Below are 22,499 nucleotides of genomic sequence, written 5' to 3' on the forward strand. Positions count from 1 at the left end.
CATACATTAACAAATATTCAGATGTTAAAAAAAAAAAAAAAAGCCAGAGTTAATATGAATAAACTATTCAAATTTTATGAGAACCTACATCCTAATGAAAAATTTCAATTCAGCCAATATGGTACTTTATGCCAAAGAAATTTGAAAGAACAAGAGAGGATATCTGAACACCAATTAAGAGTATCCTAAACACAGAGAGAATCAAAGGTAAACCAGGTGCTTGGCCCCAGAGAAATCTCAGCCTAATCACCATGTCCACCCAATCTGAGATGGAGGAGTCTGCCTTACTCCAAGGCAACCTAGAAAGCTGTCACTTACCATGTTACACCATAACTGCCAATCAACTGTGTACTCAAAGACCACATCTTAGTCATCATTGTCAGTATGGCATTAAGCAGTTAGGTACTCAATAAAATTATCTACTAGATGAATAAATGAACACTGCAGAGAAACACGAAGTAGGCTTCAAACTGAGAAGAGGGTCCAAGCTTTGGAGATGGAGGTCACTGGTGATTTTTAGGAAAGCAAGCTATATGCCATCAGGGTGGCAAGAATTAAGAGCCTGAAGGTTGTCAGAGGAAGAACACAGGAACTCTTCCTTACCTCAGAACTGTGGTGCTGAGGGAAGGGATTGCTCCGCTCATTACCCGGAGGGATTAGCAAACTGAGGAGGATTTCTAGAGGAAACAGGGTCTTGGATGATGCTGTACAATCAAAGAGAGAGAAAGACAGAGGGCAGGCAAGAGAGAGGGGTTAAAAATCACCGGTCAAGGAGAGAGAGAGAAAACAACTAATCAAAAGCCCTGGGGAAAGGAATGGGGACACTTTCTACTGAGACATGAAAGGGATACTAGATAAAGGGACATTTTTACTAGAAAGATGACAATCTGAGGAAGTTCTCTCAGTTGGCCTCTCCATTCCCGAGGAAATAGGCAATATGGCAGAGGTAGTGTAGGTAGGGGTTGTGAGCAGAACTTGGAAATGAGACATCAAAAAACAGTTTAAATGAATCATGGAGATCGAAAGCAGTGCCTGGTTTGGTGAGTAGCAGGCACTAACAGTATAGGAGAACAGAGAGAAAAGGAAATTTACTTGCATCTCACAAATTACCCTTGATGGCATGAATATAGTATGCCTAAAAGAAGCAGGTCTCCAGTACCCAGAGATCATGCTTATCCAAAATGGCTTATTCACTAAAACACGGCCCGCCTGCCACAACTATTTATTGGCATAGTGTAGACAACAGGTAAGGGTATCCTCTGGATGGTTCTGCCACTGACATCATTCAACAGTTCAGCAAATGCATGATCAGAATTCTTCAGTGCATCCAACACAACACAGAATCTACAGGATAAAGTCTGTATGTACAAAAGGTAAAATTTCAGCCGTTAAGTCCTCCTAAAATACAACATATAAGCCCAACTAGGTCAATGTGTCACTTGCTCCTAAGAAAATGTTTGATTAGTATGATGAAGTGTTTCTCCCTCTGTTGGTCAACAAACCAAAATTTTACAAATGAAAAGGATACAAGACTATTTGGGATCTGACTATTACCAAGAAAAACGGGGCATCTGCTAAAACCACTTGTATTGTTTGAAAAGTACTTCTGTGTTCTGAATATCCTTAAATGTCCTTAAATGACAACCCACTCTTAAACCATCACTTGCCTCCCTTCTCCACCCAAACCCCTCTACAACAGGTGAGCATTTATCACCTTAATATAATTGCTTTTTCAAACTAGTTCTCCCAACAAATGCCACAGTGCTCCCAGGGTTGGGGAGCAGGGGATAAGGTAGGGAAACTCACCTTTTGGAAGGCTAAGGAAAAGAAAAACCCAAGGGCCAGCAGGCTGAGCCCTCCCATATAAAGATTCTGCCCTGTCAGAACTGTTCTGGCAACTCTTGCAATCCGTTCCCTCTCAACTTCTAGGCTAATACTCTCTTCGCTGCACAGCAAGTGGAAAAATGAGAAAGTCCAATTACCACTGAGAGTTATGTACACTCCCACACTCCACTGCTGGGGTGCTGTGCCAGATTCTCCAGGTTAGACATTACAGATGTACCTAAAGCAGGAGATAGGCAGAACCCTTTCACAGCTGGACAGGCACATCATGAAATCAGATTCAGCACAACATCCCCTCCCCTCAAGGAGGAACTGTCATCTCCATTTAACCCATCAGGAAGACTGAGGAGCAGAAGGAGTAAGAAATTCATCCAAAGTTCGGCTCCATCTGGACTCTCTTCATGGACTCCTCTTATCTGGAGGTATCCTTAAACTAGTCTCCCAGCCTTTGAAGAGTGCAGCCTGGCGTGTGTGTGTCAGGGGTGGCAATGCGGGATGAAAAGGGTGATGAGGGTACTAGGGATTGAAACACTCAGGTCCCCAAGTTACAGTTTAGTTAGACACCTCCTTGAGAACACCACTGCTGCCTTTGTTAGCCTCACTATACCTTACTCTGGTAAGAAGGGGACGACTTGATTTTCTTTAAGAAAAGATAAAGGGGCTGGGGAACAAGGGTTTCCTTGCTTTCCACTGCCTTTGGAACATTCTCTGTAAGGAATCAACTCATATTATGATATTTAACACTGCTGATCAGTAAGAAAGTGACTTCCTACAAATTTACATTGCTTAATGAAGTCTTCTAAGTGTCATACAACACACTATAAAAAGCACTCAATGGCAAAACTTTCAACATATTGTGGCAGGTCACTTCTTCAATACGAGCTGACAGTCTGAGTCCCCGAGATTATTCAAGTTTCTCCAATTGACAAACCTTAAATAAGCAGTTAAATGCCTTCACAACGAAGTGGTAAATATTAGATCAGAACCCACGGCCTACAGCTTTTGGTGTCTAAGACTCAAATTAAAACCAATCAACCATCACCACCACCACCACCACCACCAACAATCTCCAAAAAATGACCAGACACACAAGATAGTAAACACAGAGCCCAGTTCCCCTCATAAATTTAGCAAACAAGCTTTCTGTATCTTCTTTAAGACTACATTTTCTTATGAAAGAGGTGTCTCCTTGAAATATTATTTTACAGGTTTATTGCTGCCATTTTAGTAGCATATAAATTAAAATGTGGTATGAAACTTCAATAATAGACATCATCAGGAAAATATTTACTTGCATTTAAGCAGCTAACATTTAAGAAGAGTCCATTCTAGGCCGGGTGCGGTGGCTTAAGCCTGTAATCCCAGCACTTTGGGAGGCCGAGGCAGGTGGATCACGAGGTCAAGAGATCGAGACCATCCTGGTCAATATGGTGAAACCCCGTCTCTACTAAAACTACAAAAAAAATTAGCTGGGCATGGTGGCTCGTGCCTGTAGTCCCAGCTACTCAGGAGGCTGAGGCAGGAGAATTGCTTGAACCCAGGAGGCGGAGGTTACGGTGAGCCGAGATCGCGCCATTGCACTCCAGCCTGGGTAACAAGAGCGAAACTCTGTCTCCAAAAAAAAAAAAAAAAAAAAAAAGAGTCCATTCTATAAAAAGTGAAGCAGACCTCTATCTGGGGCATCCTGAGTATCCAGAAAGGAAAACCTCAGAGAGTTCAAATGTACACGAGCACAAATGAGAAAACAAGATATCTTTTTCTGGATTGACGGCTTTGGTATGTGTACTGATACCACTTCCAGGGAGCAGGCAAAACAGTATTTTTTTAAAGAGGCATTTCCCTCCATCTACTCTTTCTTCTTTTCCTTTTCCTCTTGTGCAACCTGAGATCTTACTGCTCATTTCTCACATACTTCTCGGGATCTCAGCTACAACAACAAGCAATGAGATGACAAGCCTATCTTCTTCTGATTCAGGCAATAAAAGGCAAGAAGGGTCTCTAAAAAATTGTATCTTTTCCACGATTCAGCTTTTCTTAAACTATCAATCATGTCCATTTTGCTCACTTGTGGAATTCCACCTGGTGTTTCACCTTTCAATTAAAATATCCACAGGTAGTGGAATTAAGACAATAAACCCATCCATCTCAAACAAGAGGTACTTTACAATTAACATTGCTCCTTACAACTTAAAAAATGTCTTCATCAAATCAGCTTATATTGGGCCCTTGAGTTCTTCGTATGCTGCTTTTATGATCCCCCTAACCCTTCCTTGCCTTGGCAATTTATTAATCTAAGAATTAACAACTTCAAGAATTTAACAACTCTGGGTAGGTCTCTCCACTGAGTGTACTCTTTATCAGGATTCTTTATGATAGGTCACATCATGATACTGTAATTAAAAGGAGCCTTCTCATACAACCTGTTTTCACGTCTTTACATCCAGAAGGTCATATACATGTACACTGTACAGACATACAGATAGATGTGCACTGCGTTGGCTAGGACAGATTTTATCCCATCCAATAATGACTGAATTTTTATACTACTGATGTCCCAAAATGCATATATCCCATCTTGGAACCTACCAAAGTATACAACTCAGCTGTTATTCTGTAACACATGCTGATTAAAACATTCAAAAAACAAAATAGGAATGGTAGTAAAATCCAATTGCAGGAAACTAGGTGGGCCACGTGTGAAAATTCTTTATAAACTGCACATAACTTTTTTTCTTTGCAAGAGTACCCTGTTAAAGCCACACTGAGGTTAATGTTTGTTTTATAAACAACAAAGTTGTAAATTACCAAATTGCAAATATGTTTGTGGAATACAATCCATTTGTAAGTTGGGCAACATATATACTTGAGCATCAGAGTTGTTTTATCCCAATAACACTGTCCAGTGAACACTACTGATCTCTGGCTTTGATGATTTAAAAAATTTGGTTTTTGTTCACTTAACCCATACACTTTGTTCCACTGTATTTTTTATATACCAAGGAACCTATATGATCTCATGACTTGACTGAAGCCAACCATCATTATAATATGGATAATTAAAAACTCAACTGTCACTTTACCAGGATCATACATTGCAGGACATTATTAATTTCCCTCTGCTTCCCAAACAGTATCGCTTTTTGCAATTATTTTGTCTCTTAAATAGTACCTTCCTCTTTCGTATAAACATTTGTCTTCAATTTCTCAACTCCTCTGGCCCATCTGCAAGGAGCTACTAATTGACCTGAAGGGGGTCTTGGTCCCATTCTAGGTTACTCATTAGAAAACTAAAAATTTCCCTCAAATTTGATCCTACTAAAATTTCAAAACTCAAGTCATCCCTTTCTCCCTGATCTTTCCTTCCGTCATCTTCACAGGTAATAGGGAAACACTGTAGGATAAAGGAAGAGTAGAGACTTTGGAGTTTAAGACAGAGTTTGGATTTTATCCAGACCTGCTCCTGAGCTTAGATAAATTACATGAAATGAGAATGAGGCCACACCTAATTTCACAGGGCTGAGGTCAGGATGAAATGAGGATGAAATTAGGTACCATTCACTTAACTCTTTGCAACAGGACATGTAGATAGATATTCCACAAAAGTAATTCCCTTTAGAAATAATACATTCCAAAGCACTACTTTTCCAGCCGTAGATGTGTCTGCCACCCGTCTTCAGATACTGGAAGGCAAGTGGAAAGATTTACAAGTGAAAGAAGCTGGTAAGTCTGCCCTGGGAAATGGTTCTAGAAACATAAATCCTTCGCATATGTTAGCATCCTGAAGTTAATTATGCTGTCTAACAGCAACAGCAGCACGAAGGAGCCTCACCAACATGCTGCCAGTTTTTCTGCACATTTCAGAGAGAATTTTGGTTTTGCAGAAATCCATTTTAAGAGGATGCCTTTAGGGAAGGCCACTTAACTTCAATTGTACAATATCCATACATGGGTGTGACACTCTCTCACCAGATACGGCTTGGTTAGATACAGCTGGCTCCAACACAACTAACAAGTATCTTTACCTTCATAAATAGCAGATTCTGAAATGTTCTACTTCACCTTAAATTCTCATTTTGGATATTCAAATGTCTCTTAGGCCCTGAAAACAGACTTCACTACTTGATCACCAATAAGTGAAAGCACTATTAACTTTTCTGCAACTCAGGAACATATATTCAATAAATAAAAAGAGCTACAAGTGGTTCTGATTCTGAAAACAAAAGACCCATTTTATAAACCAATCTGGCAGTAACAGTTATCTCAGCCCAGGGGGCCTCAAAATGTTGATCCAGAGACTCTTGGGTGTCCCCAGGACCTTTGCAGGAGGTTCTACAAGTCAAAACTATTTCCATAATAATTTTAAAACATTACTTGCCTTTTCACTCTCTTTCTTCAAGAGTTTATGATGGAGCTTTCAAAAGTAATGACATCTGACATCATTGGTCTGAGAGCTTGTGTGTTTTCACATTTTAAACATTTCTAAGTTTTAATTTCTGATATGGAAATTATCTATACATATCTAAGATGAAAAAAAGCTCCTTGGGGTCATTAATACTCTTATGAAATGTAAGAGATCCTCTGACCAAAACGCTTGCGAACAGCCACCACAGCATCATGACAAATACTGGCCTCTGCAAGTCTGCTGCATCATGGGCAAAGAGAGACAATCTTGAGAAGGCAACTTCTCAAGCTTAAATTTTTCCTAAACAAAACAAAAAGAGAGAGAGATAGAAAAGAAACACTGCCACCAATTAATTGCAGGTCAAGAAAACATTTTGAGAATAAAGAAAAATCTCAAACTTATTTAACACTAGAACAACTTTCCAAAAGTGGGCTTCAAGTATTTACGCCATAGACTATAAAGCTGGTTTCCTTACATTTTCTCTCTCCTGTGGTGCCTATAACAGAATTTTATTTGTGGTTATTCAAATATTTTAAGTAAACATCCCATAATAAATAGGCCCTTTAGCTCTCCCTCAGCACCTCTCCAAAGAACACGCCCATTGACAAACAATGTGTTAATGTATCAAGAAAAACATTTCCTAAATTGTTTTGAAAATGGACTTTTGTTTGATGATGGCTACATTTTCTTTTTGATGCCTTCATTCCATATTTTCAACATTAACTTTCTCCTATGGTAAAAGACTTTTTTTGCTGGCTGATGATCTGGTCTGAGTAGTGCTACAGGATCACTGTCCCATTGGAGGCAGCTTGAGCACCAAGGCAGCTGCTGGTACTGTAACTCCAGGCCAGGCAGGTACTGTAGAGGCAGACCCCTCCTCAACTGCCTCCCTGGAAGGAGCAAAGCCTAAGCAGACATCCAACCTGACTCTCTGGGTTAGAGATGTAACATTTCCTGTGCTATTTCCTCTCTCATCTCAACTCTATCTGGCATTTTGGCTTATGTCATCCTCTCTCCCATTCCTTGTACCATCTCCTCTCCATCTCAGTTTAACGTTTAGCATTCTGACTGACATTTTCAAACCCAGGCAAGAGACTTCAGTGCCTACTACATGTAGAGGCACGGTGCTGTGCATTCTGGATGTGTGTTGATACACACTCATTTTCCAAGGGGCCGATTAGATAGAAAACAAGAGATTCCAATGGCCTAGACCTCTGGTGAGGTCTTACATGGGGTCTTGACCCGTCACACAAGCTAGGAAATAGGCTTTTAGTGGAAGAGATGTCTAACCCCCGCCTCCACCTTTTTGCTTTTATATTATCTTGGAACCCTAAGTCTGTGATTTTGGATGAGTTAAGATAATCTCTTCAAACTTCAATTTCTTTGTTGATAAAAAGATTAGAGTAAGTGATCTCTAAGGTTCCTTTAGCTCAGACACTTGTATTGAGTATTTAATAAAGACAACTAAATAAAGTATTTGTTCTTGAGGTGCAGGCAAGTTTGCAGTTGATGTTCTCAGTAACTCACTCAAGTCAGAAATAAACATCATACTTTTACAAACATTCTATAAACTACATACTGTTGGTTTAGTGACTCAGACATGACTGCTCCTTCCCCCCCCCCACCAAAAAAGATACAAAAGTCCTTCTAAACCATGTCAATGATTAAGATGAATCCCAGAAACTAAGAATCTCTAACCAAATGCTATTTTCAGATGCAAATAAATTTGACAAATCACGTCTTTCTCCAAGAAACATTACACTAAAGCAATCCAATCTGCTCTGCAAATTACTTTAAAGCTGTCAAAGATCCTACTTAAAATGCATTTAACAATTTTGAAATTACAGTTCGTGTCACAAACGTCGGTACTTGCAAAACACAAAATAATTAGTAATTCATCAAAAAAAAGCTATTAGATAAGTCACAGTCTAACAAATACTTAACTAGTTGCCCTCCTCAGGTGTTAGTTTCCTCACCTATCAAATTAAGATTCTGACTAAACTAAGGTAAACTTTACAGTCTCCCTCAAATCTAACCTTTAAAACAAAAACTTAAGTAGTATAAAATAACAGCTCTGACAAATTCATTCATGGTCAAGTGATCTAATTACTGGTTATTAAAACTTCATTGGTTTTAATACTTTAAAACTTTATTACTGGTTATTAAAAATTACATTACTCATTATTAAAAACTTTCTTGAAGCCCATTATCACTTCAGAAGATTCTCAACACTTCGCTGTCTTAATTGCAGTGTTCACAATCTCAGCATTATTGATTATTTTGGGCCCCATAATTCTTTGTTGTGGGGGTGTAGCATTGTCAAATGTTTAACGGCCCACTAGATGCCAGCAGTACTACACTCTCTCAAGTTGTGACACCCAAATTTGCTTCTAGACATTGCCAAATGTTTCCTGGAAGAAAAAAAAATGACTCCCAGGTGAAAATCACTGGTCTACTGTCTAGCCTTAACTACAGGAATAGAATTATAAGGGAGCAGAAATATTTGCAAATATGGGAGGGCAATCTAGAACAAAGAGAACTTCTCTCATAAGTTTTATCAGAAGATGTCTGCCCAAGACATCTGCAGTGTGTTCACTGTTCTGATCAGCAGGGGCTATAAGAGGGTAATGGGGAGAGGAATCTCAAGAATGCTGAGTATACTGATACTATGTTATCTCTGTACTGAGATGTATGACCACTCTTCTCCTACCAAATGTAAAGACAATTTGAAGGTCTCTATACAATTACAACTCCGACAATACCATCTGTAACCTCAAACATTTCTGGTAATCATGGTCTTTTATTTCCAGTAAGGGTAGAAAATGGCTTTTGAGTAAGGGAAGAAAACTTTAAAGATATCTTTATTTACTTGGTCAAAAAATCAGATGTGAATGAAGGTGAAGACAACTCTGCAATTACCAGTATCTATCACTTAGAGAGACCAGCACAGAGTCTGATAATTCCTTCAACTCCATAAATACGGTTTTGTTTTTCTGGGGGTTAGCAGGGACAGAGTGGCACAGGTAGATGATGAGAATTCATAAGCCAATTTAAGTATTGATCTTTGAATTTTAAAAGTTGGCCATATTTTTTACATATGGATGAAATATTTCTCAGAATAACCAGAAAACAATTATTTGTATAAGAACAGAAACCTGAATAAAGAAGAGAATCTTTGAGGTTGTCAATAGTCATGTATTACACCCTAACATGCCCAAGCACGCACATCTTAGTGCTTAAGGAGCTAATCAGGCAAGTATCAAAATCCATTCTAACTAAAAAAAAACCCATTTGTCAGAAAATCTTAACCAATTCTTTCATTCTGAGCTCTGTTCATTTTGAAGGACCAGAGTGGTGTCTAGGACATTAAGAAGTATTTCTACATAAAATTTAATTCTGCACAGCTCCCACTCATGGTAAGTTTTCTTATCTAAGCAAAATTCTCCAAAGAACTTTCCAAGCAAGTGCAGTGAAATTATGTTTTAAGAAGGTATCAGAATGGGTGTTATCTAATGTCTTCAACTTCAATTAGTTAAGATGATTATGTTCAGAACACACTGCTGGGGATACTCTGGTATGTCAACTCTTCCCCAACCGTCATTCTTCACATGCCAAGGAAACCTCAGACAGGACTTTGTAATCTGCTATCCTCACTTTTCATCTTCGTTGTCTTCCTCCATGCTAGTTCAGGACCTAAATACCTTCCTCCATAAGGTCCTATCTGGTCTTTTTTAGTCTTCCCTTTACCTAACTTACATGATATGCTAAGGGACCAAAGAGCCTAAAGAGAAAGGTTAATTGTTTGTTCCTCCGCCTAAAACTGTGCCACAGCCTGCTGTGAACAGAATGAAATCCTAACTCCCTAGCATGACATACAGGCTCTTCACAAGTTTCTTCAGACATTCTCGCAGCTTGCTTTTTCTCCACACTCACTGTCCCAGGCTTCTCACGAATAGGCGCTCAAGCCACACTAAACTTCGTATTATCTTTTTCAGAAGATACCTTTTACCACTTGTTTTATCTGCTTATCTCCTGTTCCATGGCTTTTGCAATGCCCTTTTTCTCCATACTATGTCTGTAAAACCCGTAACTCCTGTAAGACCCAGCTCAAATGCTGCTTCTTTCCCAACTTCTCCTTCCAAGTAAGTTTGTGGCCAGCTTTTCAGTGTTCCCAAACCACCCTGACATACCTCTGCCACTTAAGGTTCTACATTATAATTTATCACCCTGTTTGTCTATGTCTCCCAATTAGATGATGAACATCTCTGAGAGAGTACTGACCTGTTCAACGTTATGGATACTCCCCCAACTTGCTTCAAAATAATCATTTCCTGCCAGTAGCTCAGTTAATGCTGGCTGCAAGAATGTATGTCCTCTGTAAAATTCGGTGCAGACAGCACATGCCGTATCAGCATGTAGCATAACATTGTATTACGATGCTGTAGTTAATTGTCTCTCTCTGGGCCTCAGAAATGAGCTCTTTAGGGATATTACATATATAATGAGGGGGGTATATCTCAATGTATATGATACGGGGGGGGGGGGGGGGATTGAGTTCAATGAATATAAAGATTTAACCAGAGAGAAAACAGTTGAAACAGAAGAAAATTAACACATAATGAGTGTTTCCTATGAGTAAGCACTGTGTTGCGCATTCTATATAAACTACCTCTCACTATCCTCACTACTTCTTGAAGTTATTAAATAAACCAAACACCCAACAGTAAAAACAAAACTACCCCAAGTGGAGTTTAATCCAAGTTTCTGTTCTTTCCACCAAACCTTGAGAAGGGAGATGAACAGAAACCAGTAAAAGAGGGGAAAACAAAGAGAATGAGATGCCATTTTAAAAGGGAAAGAAAGATTCCAGGAAGAATGGTCAATAATATTAAAAATAATCTTAAAGGCTACAGCAAATATGGCCTGAGGACAAGCAGCTGAACCTGGCAATCAGGAAAGTATCCTTCCAAACAAAGCACTTCTTTTCCAATTCCTTCACCAGATTACATACATGCCCCTTAACCTTTCCTCCTACCTCAAATAGTCTGACTACCAAAACATATCCCACCTATACTGGTATGAAAAAACCTACTTTTGCAATCTGTTCTACAATGTCTATGATTTAATTTTAAAACTCTTAGAACAAGGAACTAGGACAAACTTCTTAGTTTGAATCTACTCCTTTAGGAATGCTCTGTCTTTTTCTGTTTCTCCATCAAAACAGAAAAGTCTGTTGGTAATAAAAACTCAGTCCCCAAAGCATGGCATAATAGCCTGCTTATTTAATCTCAGAGAAACTACATTATCACAAGCCCAAGTATTGTGGCATCAAATGAGATTCTCATACTACTAGCAAGATCTCCAATTACAGACTTATGTAAAATCTTAGCTTTAAAAAAGGGATATTTTGCTGGGTACAGTGGCTTGTAATCCCTGCAACTTTGGGTGGCCGAGACAGGCGGATCACAAGGTCAAGAGGTTGAGGCCATCCTGGCCAACATGGCAAAACCCTATCTCTACTAAAAATACAAAAATTAGCTGAGTGTGGTGGTATGAGCCTATAGTCCTAGCTACTCAGGAGGCTGAAGCAGGAGAATCACTTGAACCCGGGAGGCGGAGATTGCAGTAAGCCGAGACTGTGCTACTGCACTCTGGCATGGTAACAGAGTAAGACTCCAAATCAAAAAAAAAAAAAAAAAAAAAAAAAAGATATTTTATATTTTGAAAACTGGGATGATTGTATACTGCATACACTACCTGCATGGGTGTAATCATTCTGACACAAAAACTTTTCAATTTAATATTCCACTCCAAATTAAATATCTGCCTCTGGCATCAGCGTAATCCAATTTTTATCCCTTGTAAAAAGTTTCCAAAAAGGTGAGGATTCTGTATATTCCATAAATGACTCTGAAATGTCTTTATTTGAGGGAGGTGGAAGGGAAGCCAGATGTGGTGGCTCACACCTGTTAATACCAGCACTTTGAGAGGCCAAGGCGGGTCAACTGCTTGGGCCCAGAAGTTCAAGACCAGCCTGAGCAACATGGAAAGACCCTATCTCTACCAAAACACAAAAAAATTAGCTGGGTGTGGTGGCACACACTTGCAGTCCCAGTTACTCAGGAGGTTGAGGTGGGCAAATTGCTTGAGCCCAGAAGGTCAAGGATGCAGTGAGCTGTGATGATGCACCACTGCAGTCTAGCCTGTGTGACAGAGGAAGACTCTGTTGAAATAAATGGGAGGGAGGGGACACCTCCCTCCTCATCAAACTAAATTGCTACAAGTATGCTTTCTGCAAAGACTTGCTGAAAATGATCCACTAATTTGCAAAGACAAAACAGATTTTTCAAATGCCTTTTTAGAAGTAGAAATTTTAGATGCTTTATTATTTTTAACTAATTTTTGACTTAGAAGTTGTAAAAGTAGTAGAGTTCTCATATACCCCTCACCCAGTTCCCACTAATGTTACCATCTTATATAAACACAGTAGAATGTTCAAAACTGAAACACTAACATCTGTACAATTCCATTAAGTAAACCACAGACTTTTCCTGAATCTCACCAGTTTCCCATTAATGTCCTTTACCTGTTTCAGGATCCTATCTAGGTCTCACATCACATTCTGTTATTTCTCATTTGGTCAGTTATTTCAAAGAAATGCTCATTAATTTGGGTCTGTCTGATGTTTCCTCATCATCATAATGATGGATATGCCTTTTACAATACCGTGGCAATGACATGCCCTCCTCAGTGTATCACATTAAAGGGTTCATGATGTTGCTATGGTTCTCCACCTTGAAATTATTGTCTTTCAAATAAATATCTTGGCAGAGATACTGAGACTATGTAATAACCTGTTTTTCCTGAAACTTTAACATACTAATTTTAGCATTCAAACATGAATTCGGCATAAATGTCTACCTTTTTGTTGGCAGTGGGAGTGTTTTCGTCCTAATGGTGATTTTCCAGTTCTCTCTTTCCTTTTGTAATTATTAAGTGAAATTTTTCTTAAAGAGCTGTCTCTATTCTCCCGTATCTTTATTCAATTATTTATATCAATATAAATTCATGGATACTTATTTTATCCTATGGGTTAAAATAGAAAACTGTCATTATGTTCTTGTTGTTGTTGCTGTTGCTGTTGTTTTGGCCAAATTGTTCCAGCTTTGGCCACCAGGAGCTCCTCCTTTGGGCTGTCTCCTGTTTTCTTTATTAAAAAAGAGAAGGGGTCTCACTCTATTGAGCAGGCTGAAATGCAGCAGTGTGATCATAGCACACTGCAGCCTCAAATACCTGGGCTCAAGTGATGCGCCTGCCTCAGCCTTCTAAGTAGTGGGGACTACATACAGGCACATGACATCATCCCTGGCTTATTAATTAATTAATTAATTAATTAAAGGAATGGAGTCTTACTGTGTTGCCCAGGCTGGTTTTCAACTACTGGGCTCAAGTGATCTGTCCACCTCAGTCTCCCAAAGTGCTGGGATAACAGGTGTGAGCCACTGCACCGAGTCCCTATTCCCTTTTGACAAGCCTCCATCCTTTTTTGAACCCTTAAAAGTCTAGAAGATATTTAGGAACAAATGTTCCTTGAACTATTTCACATTCCTAAGCACTGCACTCAAAATCATTACAGGTCACCTAGAGAAGGATTACAATATTCTAACTAGAAAGCTATGCAAAGTGATAGATCATAACACCCTGTTCCAATTAGCCTTATATTCCAGACAGCATAACCAACACCAAAAGTAAGGTGACGGGGGGGGTAGGGGTGTTGTCTCTGAATGTCATTATGAATATATTTTCTCTGAGTTTTAAACTAATTTATATCACTAATCTAATACCTCTGCTAATGAGAAACTGCTGTGTTCTAAATACATACTTGAGCATCAAACAATTTGTGGCCAAAAATAGAAAATATCAGGAGAAATAACGATAGATTCATTAGTTGGACAAAGTGTTCTCTAAAACATTGCATGTTTTTCTGGAATTGTGGGAAGGGGAAAGTATTTCAGTGTCTGAAAGAAACTGGAGCTATCTTGCCAGAGAATAACGGTATAAGAGACAATGCTTCATCTTCCAAAGAAGACCAAACAGCCTGGAGTAGAGGAAAGCAGCAAAGAATTCCAGTATTTCTGACCTACCCAGTCCTCCCCATAGCTGGAACAGAACTAAAGACTAGTGGTACCTCCAAAATTACACCCTGTTTGTTTACAGATGAATGATTACCTGCCATCCAAACAAAAATAAAAACAAAAAAGAAGGTGAAGAAGAACAGGTGCTGCAGTTTTACTAACATGGCCAATGTCTGCCTGGAGTAAATTTTAATGAGGTACAATCTACATACAATTTAAGACCTTTTGACAAATGTATATAGCCATGTAATCATCCCCCCTAGTCCTCTTCAGGGACCCTTCTAGAGGATCCTCACTCCCAGCTCCAGGAGGCCACCGATCTGTTTTTCTGTCACTATGGATTAGATTTGTCTTTCCTGGAATTTCATATAAATGGAATTATACAGTATATACTCTTCTTTATGTGTAAGGCTACTTTCACTGCATAGTATTTGAGAATCATCCATGTTGTTATGTGCTTTGTTTATTCAGGCTCCTGTTGATGGATATTTGGGCTTTTTCCAACTTGCCACTATTATGAATAAAGCTGAGACAAACATTCATTAACAAGTCTTTGTGTTGAACATATGTTTTCATTTCTCTTGGCTAAAATGCCTATGGCAAGTATATGTTTAACTTTATGGCAAGTATATATTCAACTTTATAATAAACTGACAAACCCTTTCTCCAAAGGATTGTATGTACTATTTTACATTCCCTCCAGCAAAGTATGAGCATTCCAATTGCTCCGCATCCTCAACAACACTTGGTTCTGTCAGTCTTTTTAATCTGAGCCATTAAAGTGGGTGTATACTAGCAACCCAATGTGATTTCAATTTGTAATTCCTCAATGACTAATGGTGTTGAGCCAATTTTTTTTTGCCCAGAATGCACTTTTATACAAATGCAGCTGATGGCTTAACAGAAACAATAAGCCTGTACAATATTTATAATGATCAAGAGGCCTGCCAATATAAAAACTGTTGATGCTGGGTGATGAGTAGGGAGATGATTTCTATTCCTGTGTTTCAGTTATCCATTTTTAAAAGTTAAAAATAAACTAGAAGTCCGCTGAGTTTCCTGCCCAAAGAATGTCTTAAGGTACAAGGACTCAGAAGAGAATGAAAGACAGCTACTTGTCTAAATTTGGCTCAGAGAAATAGAATAAAGCATTTTTTACTCTAAGCTAAAGAGCTTTATAAGAAGCTACTATCAACTATCTCTTAAAAATTAACCACTGACCTAGATAAGAATGTATACGCTGCCTAAAGGTTTGTAGAATGGGTGAATTGGAAGTAGGCGCAGTAGACAAGCGACAAGACTGGAAGGAGACCTGGGTGGATATACAGCACTTTGGATGAGACAACCAAAATTTGAAGGGGTTCAGCGAACTGGAATAACAGACTTGAGATCAGACAAGATTTCACAGCATTGTAATATTTACAGAGCTCATCTGCTTGCTGTCTTTTTCTTTTTAAAGACAGGCTGTTAATCTGTCACCCAGATCGAAATGCAGTGGTGTGATCATGGCTCACTGTATGAGCCTTGAACTCCTGGGCTCAGGCAATCCTCCTCCCTCAGCCTCCCGAGCAGCTGAGAGTTCGGGTGTGCATCACTGTGTCCAGGCTTTTTTTTTTTTTTTTTTTGAAGAGCCAGAGTCTTGCTTTGTTGTCCCAGCTGGTCTCAAACTCCTGGCTTTAAGCAATCCTCCAGCCTCGGCCTGCCAACATACTGGGACCCCAGGATAACCCACATGATCAGCCCTTGCACTTCTTAATCTGAGTGTAACTCAAGTGAAAAGAGTAACAGATGTTAAGAAAATGAAATTTAAGCCCTGGTTCTTTCATCAATTTGTAGATGACTTCTAAGAATGAACCACAGCAGTCAGCCTGTTTTCCCAACTGCTAAAACCTGTCCTACATTCCCATCAATATGGTTGAGGAAAAAAAGCTGGAATTGGTAAAATAAACACTTGGGGGAAAACGTATACAAGTGCTATATTTTGTTTCTCTCACACACTTGTATATGTGTATTACTAAAGCAAATTCAAGTTTTAAAAACTTTGGACTTAGTGAAATCAGAAGAGTATTTTCCCCCAAATTTCAGACACATACATGCCTCAGAATGTGGATGCTATATAAAAAATATTCCAAAAGAAAAAAAAAAAAAGTCTTAATTGCCATACATTTATTGAGCACCACCACTGATTCTAGTTTTTAAAAACTGTATTCTATAGACCCTGTATCATTTAATACTACATGGAAAATAATTTCTTTTGATTACTTCAGGTTGCTATTATGGTGAGATTCCCTGGCTAAGTATTCAAGCTGCCCTACCCAATACAGCTCCTGCCACTGTTTTTACAGTTTACAGCAATGACAGTGTCCCACCTGTTACCCTAGCAGCTGTCCATGGTTCCTGCTGCTATTTTGTCTTCCACACTAGCACCCAGCCCTCATTATGGGTATGGGAAACAAACGCATTTAAAGCAACATACTGGAATTGAGAATACAATTGTTTCAGAAGCAGACCACAATTCTGAGTTCCATCCATGACCAATAATAAAGCATCTTCTAAAGGTGTCCTTTAAAGAGACTTAATCCTCTTAAATAAGGTATTCCTGCATTAATCGGTCAAAAAAATTCCTTTAAAACTTCCTCCTATGGCTGGGCTCAGTGGCTCACACCTGTAATCCCAGCTTTTGGGAGGCTGAGGCAGGTGAATCACCTGAGGTCAGGGGTTCAAGACCAGCCCACCCAACATGGTGACATCTTGTCTCTACTAAAAATACAAAACTTAGCTGGGCATGGTGGTGCGGACCTGCAATCCCAACTACTCCAGAGGCTGAGGCAGGAGAATCACTTTAACCCGGTAGGCGGAGGCTGCAGTGAGCCATTCGTACCACTGAACTCTAGCCTGGGCAACAGAGCAAGACTGTCTCAAAAACCAAACCAAACCAAACAAACAAAAAAACCTTCCTTTTATGCTTAACTATGTTTAATAAACAACCCACAATACCATGTTATTTCTGTATGTTTCCACACCCCAAACATAACATTTAGTAAGAAAACTTCAAGATTCACATCAATAATCTCTTATATGAAGTATTATTGGAACAACAAATACAGTTAACAGGGGCTAAAACTGTTCCCTTCAAACAAGAGCTAGGAAATATATTTGTGACCGGTAGGGATATGTGTGAGGACATATCAGGACTAACCACTGAAACCTTAATCATAAAAGAGGTGATGCCATCCAACAAATGACCCGTCTTCTGTGACAGAATTAGCAAATTCAACTAAGAGTATTTCCAAAAGCACAAAATTCAAAATAAGCCTTTGCACAGAAAAAAATACTCATTAATTATCAAGTTAACTGATCTGTTTGCATAATAACAGAATTGACTTTATTCAACCTTCTCAAGTATTTAAGAACATGATACCCCCTGCTGACAAAGTTTTGGCAGAACTGAACAAACTGTCCCACAGATTAACTATGAACACGTTTAAAACAGAAGTGTTAAGTGTTTGACTGTGGGGGAAGGTACAGCATATGGTGAATTCCCCCTCTAAATTTTTGAGTTCTGAGCATCTATCCACACTCAGACCAACAGCTGCAATGACTAGACTGGACAGTGGTGCTGACAACTAAAATCTTTCTTGTGCAGACTGGTTCCAGGATCCCCACGGATACCAAAATCTGTGGGTGCTCAAGTCCTTTATGTAAAATGGCATATTTGCATTTAACCTATGCACATCCTCCTATATACTTTAAATAATGCTCAATACAATGAAAATGCTATGGAAACAGTTGTCAAGTTGTATTACTTTCAAGTAATATAATTGCTATATTGTTATTTTTATTGGTTTTATTCCTTTGAATATATTTTCACCAAGTGGTTGGTTGAATCCTAGGAGTGAAACCTAGGATACAAAGGATTGTATGTTGAAATTTAACCTACTCAGAAGTAAGTACACGCACAAATGTCTGCATGCAATTTCCTGTGGATCTCGAATAATGAACTTCTAGTCCAGCAGACCCCAGTTCACAAAAACAAACAACAGGCATGACTGGCTAAGATTCCATCTGGGACCTGTAGAATCTCAGGTGCATTTAATCCGTCTCATTTTTTATTTTTCTCAAGTTATCAACTGTGAGAACTAAAAAACACAGCATTTACATTGGATTATACCTTGAAGAGTATTCAAAAACGTAGGTAAAGTGACTGAAAATGACCACGCACAAATGCCATCTACCTCTTTTCTATAGATATTTTCATCTATACAGTGCCACAATTATAGAGCAATTTAATATCTACATCCAAAGAACATTCCCTCTCCACCCCGGCCTCATCACTGCTTCTTATTGCAGAGGAATAACAGACTTTATAATTTTTAACTTGCTTGTATATTCTTAAATTCAGTTTTTGCTTATGTATTTAATTCCTTAACTAAATCTTAAGTACTTCATGATCAAGAACTACAGTTTTTACTCTTTCTTTTAAAACCCAAGCCTCTGGAAAATAATATTTTGAAGAGTAAGGAAGAGCGTCAACAACTGGTACTGTAGGATCAACCGCCACTGTGTTTCTTTCCTTCCCCTGGTGACACCTGACCAATAGTCTGATTTTAAAATCCACTCTTTAAACTCTTCTCAAAATAGAGATGGTCTGGGTTATGTTCCAAAAGGAGGGAATAAGTCTTTGTGTATTAATCAGTCTCCTTCATAAATTCACTGGGCCAATTTGGAAACATGAAAATTGAGTCCAGAGATACCTCAAGCAAATACTTGAGTTAATGGGGTGGCTTGGGTGAGATGCATTCCACAGGCTTGTGCAGCGAAGTCATCCATATAAAATTCACATGTGTATGAAGTATGTACATACATGTTTGTGTTTGTATTGAAATAGTCCCGGTTCAGGACAAAAGCAGCCCCCAAAAGAAGAAATATAGCCTCTACCAGGAGCCTCCAAATAAAATCCTAACCCACCTGAATGACAGTGGGGAGTCTATTCTTTCCCACCAATCAACTTTCCTTCCAGATAACACAGCATCCCAGTGTTACCCTACCCAACCTCATCTCAGAAACACCAGCACGCACTCACCCTTGAGACAGGTACGTACATATTCACACTAACATACCTCTGTCCATGCCCCTCAAGCAATCTATCCGCCCACACAAGTGCACATACCCCTCAAATGCACATGCCTTTTAAACACACACCCCCCCCAGATACCAACAAAAAATACACACACCATCCAAATAAACACTTCTAATTTCACCCAAAATATACATGCTCATGTGCCTCCCTTCTGCTGCCTGCCTAGAAAAGTCACCAAGACTTACTATATGTAATGCAACCACACCCCTAAAAAAGTACAATCCATTAATATCTTTTAATGCATATACTACATCCCACTGCCACTGCCACTACCACTGCCACTACCACTACCAGCACTACCATTGAAATAGATTATGGAGCTTCTAAAATTTGTCCATAAGTTTTTTTATACTCCTCCCTTTAAAAAAGAAAATAGGGAGCCTAATTCTTTTCTCCTTGACTGTAGGGCTAGACTTAAAGAATCATGGCTAACAAACAATATGAGGTAAGTAACTTCTCAGATCAGAATACAAAAGAAATCCTGGCTTCTACCTTGCTGTCCCTCAGGTCACTGGTGGAGGCTAGCAGTCCCATCATAAGAACACTCATAAAACCTTATGGAGAGGTTCATATGGTAAACAATTAAGACTTGCCTGCTAACAACCAGCAAGGAACTCAGGTCTTCAGCAAAGTTATGTAAGTGATTCATCTTAAAGAGCAGATACGCCAGCCCCAGCCAAGCCTTCAGGTGACTGCAGCCCCAACCAACATTTTGTTATAGCTTCATTAGGAAATCTGAGCCAGAACCATCCAGCTCAGCCACTCTCAGATTCCTGACTCAACAATTTGTGTGAGATGGGATTAAAGTGGCTAATTTCAGGGTAATTTGTTACACAGCAATAGACAATACACAGACATGAACTTTCCACGCCCCCAAAACATTCAATCATTTTTTAAGTAAAGTAAATCCCAAGCAAAGAGGATGCATGTTCTAGGTTACGATGTATCCACTATTTTCTCCAAGACCTTTATGTAAAGCTATAAATTCTGATCAGAAACACACTAGAGGGAATAATGCTTAATTTGAGGCAGCCAGAAGTGAATCTTAATAAACCTAAGTAACCCAAATTTGACCTTAGTAGTCAAATTTTGTCAATAGGCTCACACCTGTAATCCCAGCACTTTGGGAGGCTGAGGCCGGCAGATTTCCCGAGCCCAGGAGTTTGAGATCAGCCTGGACAACATGGCGAAACCCTCTACTGGTTGTTTTGGTCTCTACCAAAAATACCAAGCAGTCAGGTGTCGTGGTGGCGTGCCTGCAGTCCCAGCTACTCAGGAGGCTGGGGTGGGAAGACTGCTTGCCCAGGAGGTGGAGGCTGCAGTGAACCAAGATCACACCACTACACTCCAGCCTGGTTGACAGAGACTCTGTCTCAAAAAACAAAAACAAAACAAAAAAACTTTAGCTTTTTAAAAACAATTATGTGTTGTCTTCCTCTGTGTGTTCGTGTGTGTGTGTGTGTGTGTGTGTGTACGCACCCGCACACATGTGTGTGTTTTTGAGATTGAGTTTCACACTTGGTGACCAGGCTGGCATGGCCCTAGCTTACTGCAACCTCCGCCTCCCAGGTTCTAGCAATTCTCCTGCCTCAGCCTCCAGAGTAGCTGGAATTACAGGTGCCTGCCACCACGTCTGGATAATTTTTTGTATTTTTTAGTAGAGACCAGGGTTTTACCATGTTGGCCAGGCAGGCCTCGAACTCCTGCCCTCAAGTGATCCACCCACCTTGGCCTCCCAAAGTGCTGGGATTACAAGCATGAGGCTCTGTGCCTGACCATGTATTGTATTTAGACCAAGGATCAGCCGTTTTTTTCTGTAAAGGGTCTGATAATAACTATTTTAGGCGTTGTAGGCAAAGAAACAAAATCAAGACTATTACGGAGACATGTATATAACAACCATTTAAAATTATAAAAACCACCCTGAGTTCCCAGGCCCCAAAAATACAGAGGATAAGGCAACCAGAGTCTAAATGACAGGAGGCTACGTGGAATGGCAAACTTTGATTTTTCATGAGAACAAGGTTCGCTCTTCCCAAGTTAGCAGTATTTGGTATCCACTCAACCACATAGCCCTAAAGAATGATGACACACAACCCTGTCAAACTGGAAAAAATGCACATCTGTTTCAGTTAGGATATTGGGGGAAAAGGGACTTACTGAGATCTGAACATTTGTGTCCTTCCCCGCGCCCACAACTTATACGCTGAAATCCTAATCCCCAAGGTGATGATATTAGGTAGTGGGGCCTTTGGAAGGTAGCTAAGCCACAGGTCTCATGAATAGGATTAGTGCTCTTATAGAGAGGCCTCTTTCTCCTTACAGCACGCAAGAACTGCCAAAAAGTTGCAATGAACCAGGTACTGAATCAATCTGCCAGCACCCTGATCTTGGACTTCCCAGCCTTCGAGAACTGTGAGAAATAAATTCCTATTGCATATAAACTATCCAGTCCATGATATTTTGTTATAGCAGCCTGAATGGACTAAGACAGGGGTGGTGCTGGTAATGTTCCTAGCAAATCTATCATTAAGCAAGTAAGGGGTTTGAGTAGTAAGGCTGACATATTGGTTACCCATAGTAAGCAAACAAGTATACAATTCACCTTTGACTACTGCCATTATCAGATCCTTTGGTTTTAAAACTCCTCAAGTTACAGGCTTTATAACTTTTTTTTTTTTTTAATGGAGCACATAGCTCTATAAACTGGATGCTTGGAATGAAGTTAATCTGATTAAATTAACCCTCATAGCAATACAGTGGTGAAGTAACAAACGTCTAGCCCTCATGCACTGTAACTAGCTGTGTGATCCTGGCCCCATCATTTGTTTTCTCTGGCATTCAGACTCTTCATGATGGGACTATAATTTATTATATCTGAAACCTTTGAACGACAAGAAGAAATTTTGGTCTGGAAAATGTTCCACTGCTTAGGTTCTCATATTAGGAAAATTTTTCTTTCCAAGAACCCAGTGAAATG

The 22,499-nt window shown here is 39.4% G+C and overlaps 1 protein-coding gene across 1 annotated transcript in view; it reads right to left on the minus strand.

The window, feature by feature from the left end:
• Nucleotides 1-22,499, minus strand: part of RYBP (RING1 and YY1 binding protein) — a 75,575-nt gene that overhangs the window by 6,831 nt on the left and 46,245 nt on the right. The gene's annotated exons all lie outside the window — the stretch shown is intronic.

Source organism: Sapajus apella, unplaced genomic scaffold (assembly GCF_009761245.1).
Source record: "Sapajus apella isolate SASKATOON/1434 unplaced genomic scaffold, GSC_monkey_1.0 scaffold23, whole genome shotgun sequence".
In the NCBI taxonomy this organism is placed as follows: domain Eukaryota; kingdom Metazoa; phylum Chordata; class Mammalia; order Primates; family Cebidae; genus Sapajus; species Sapajus apella.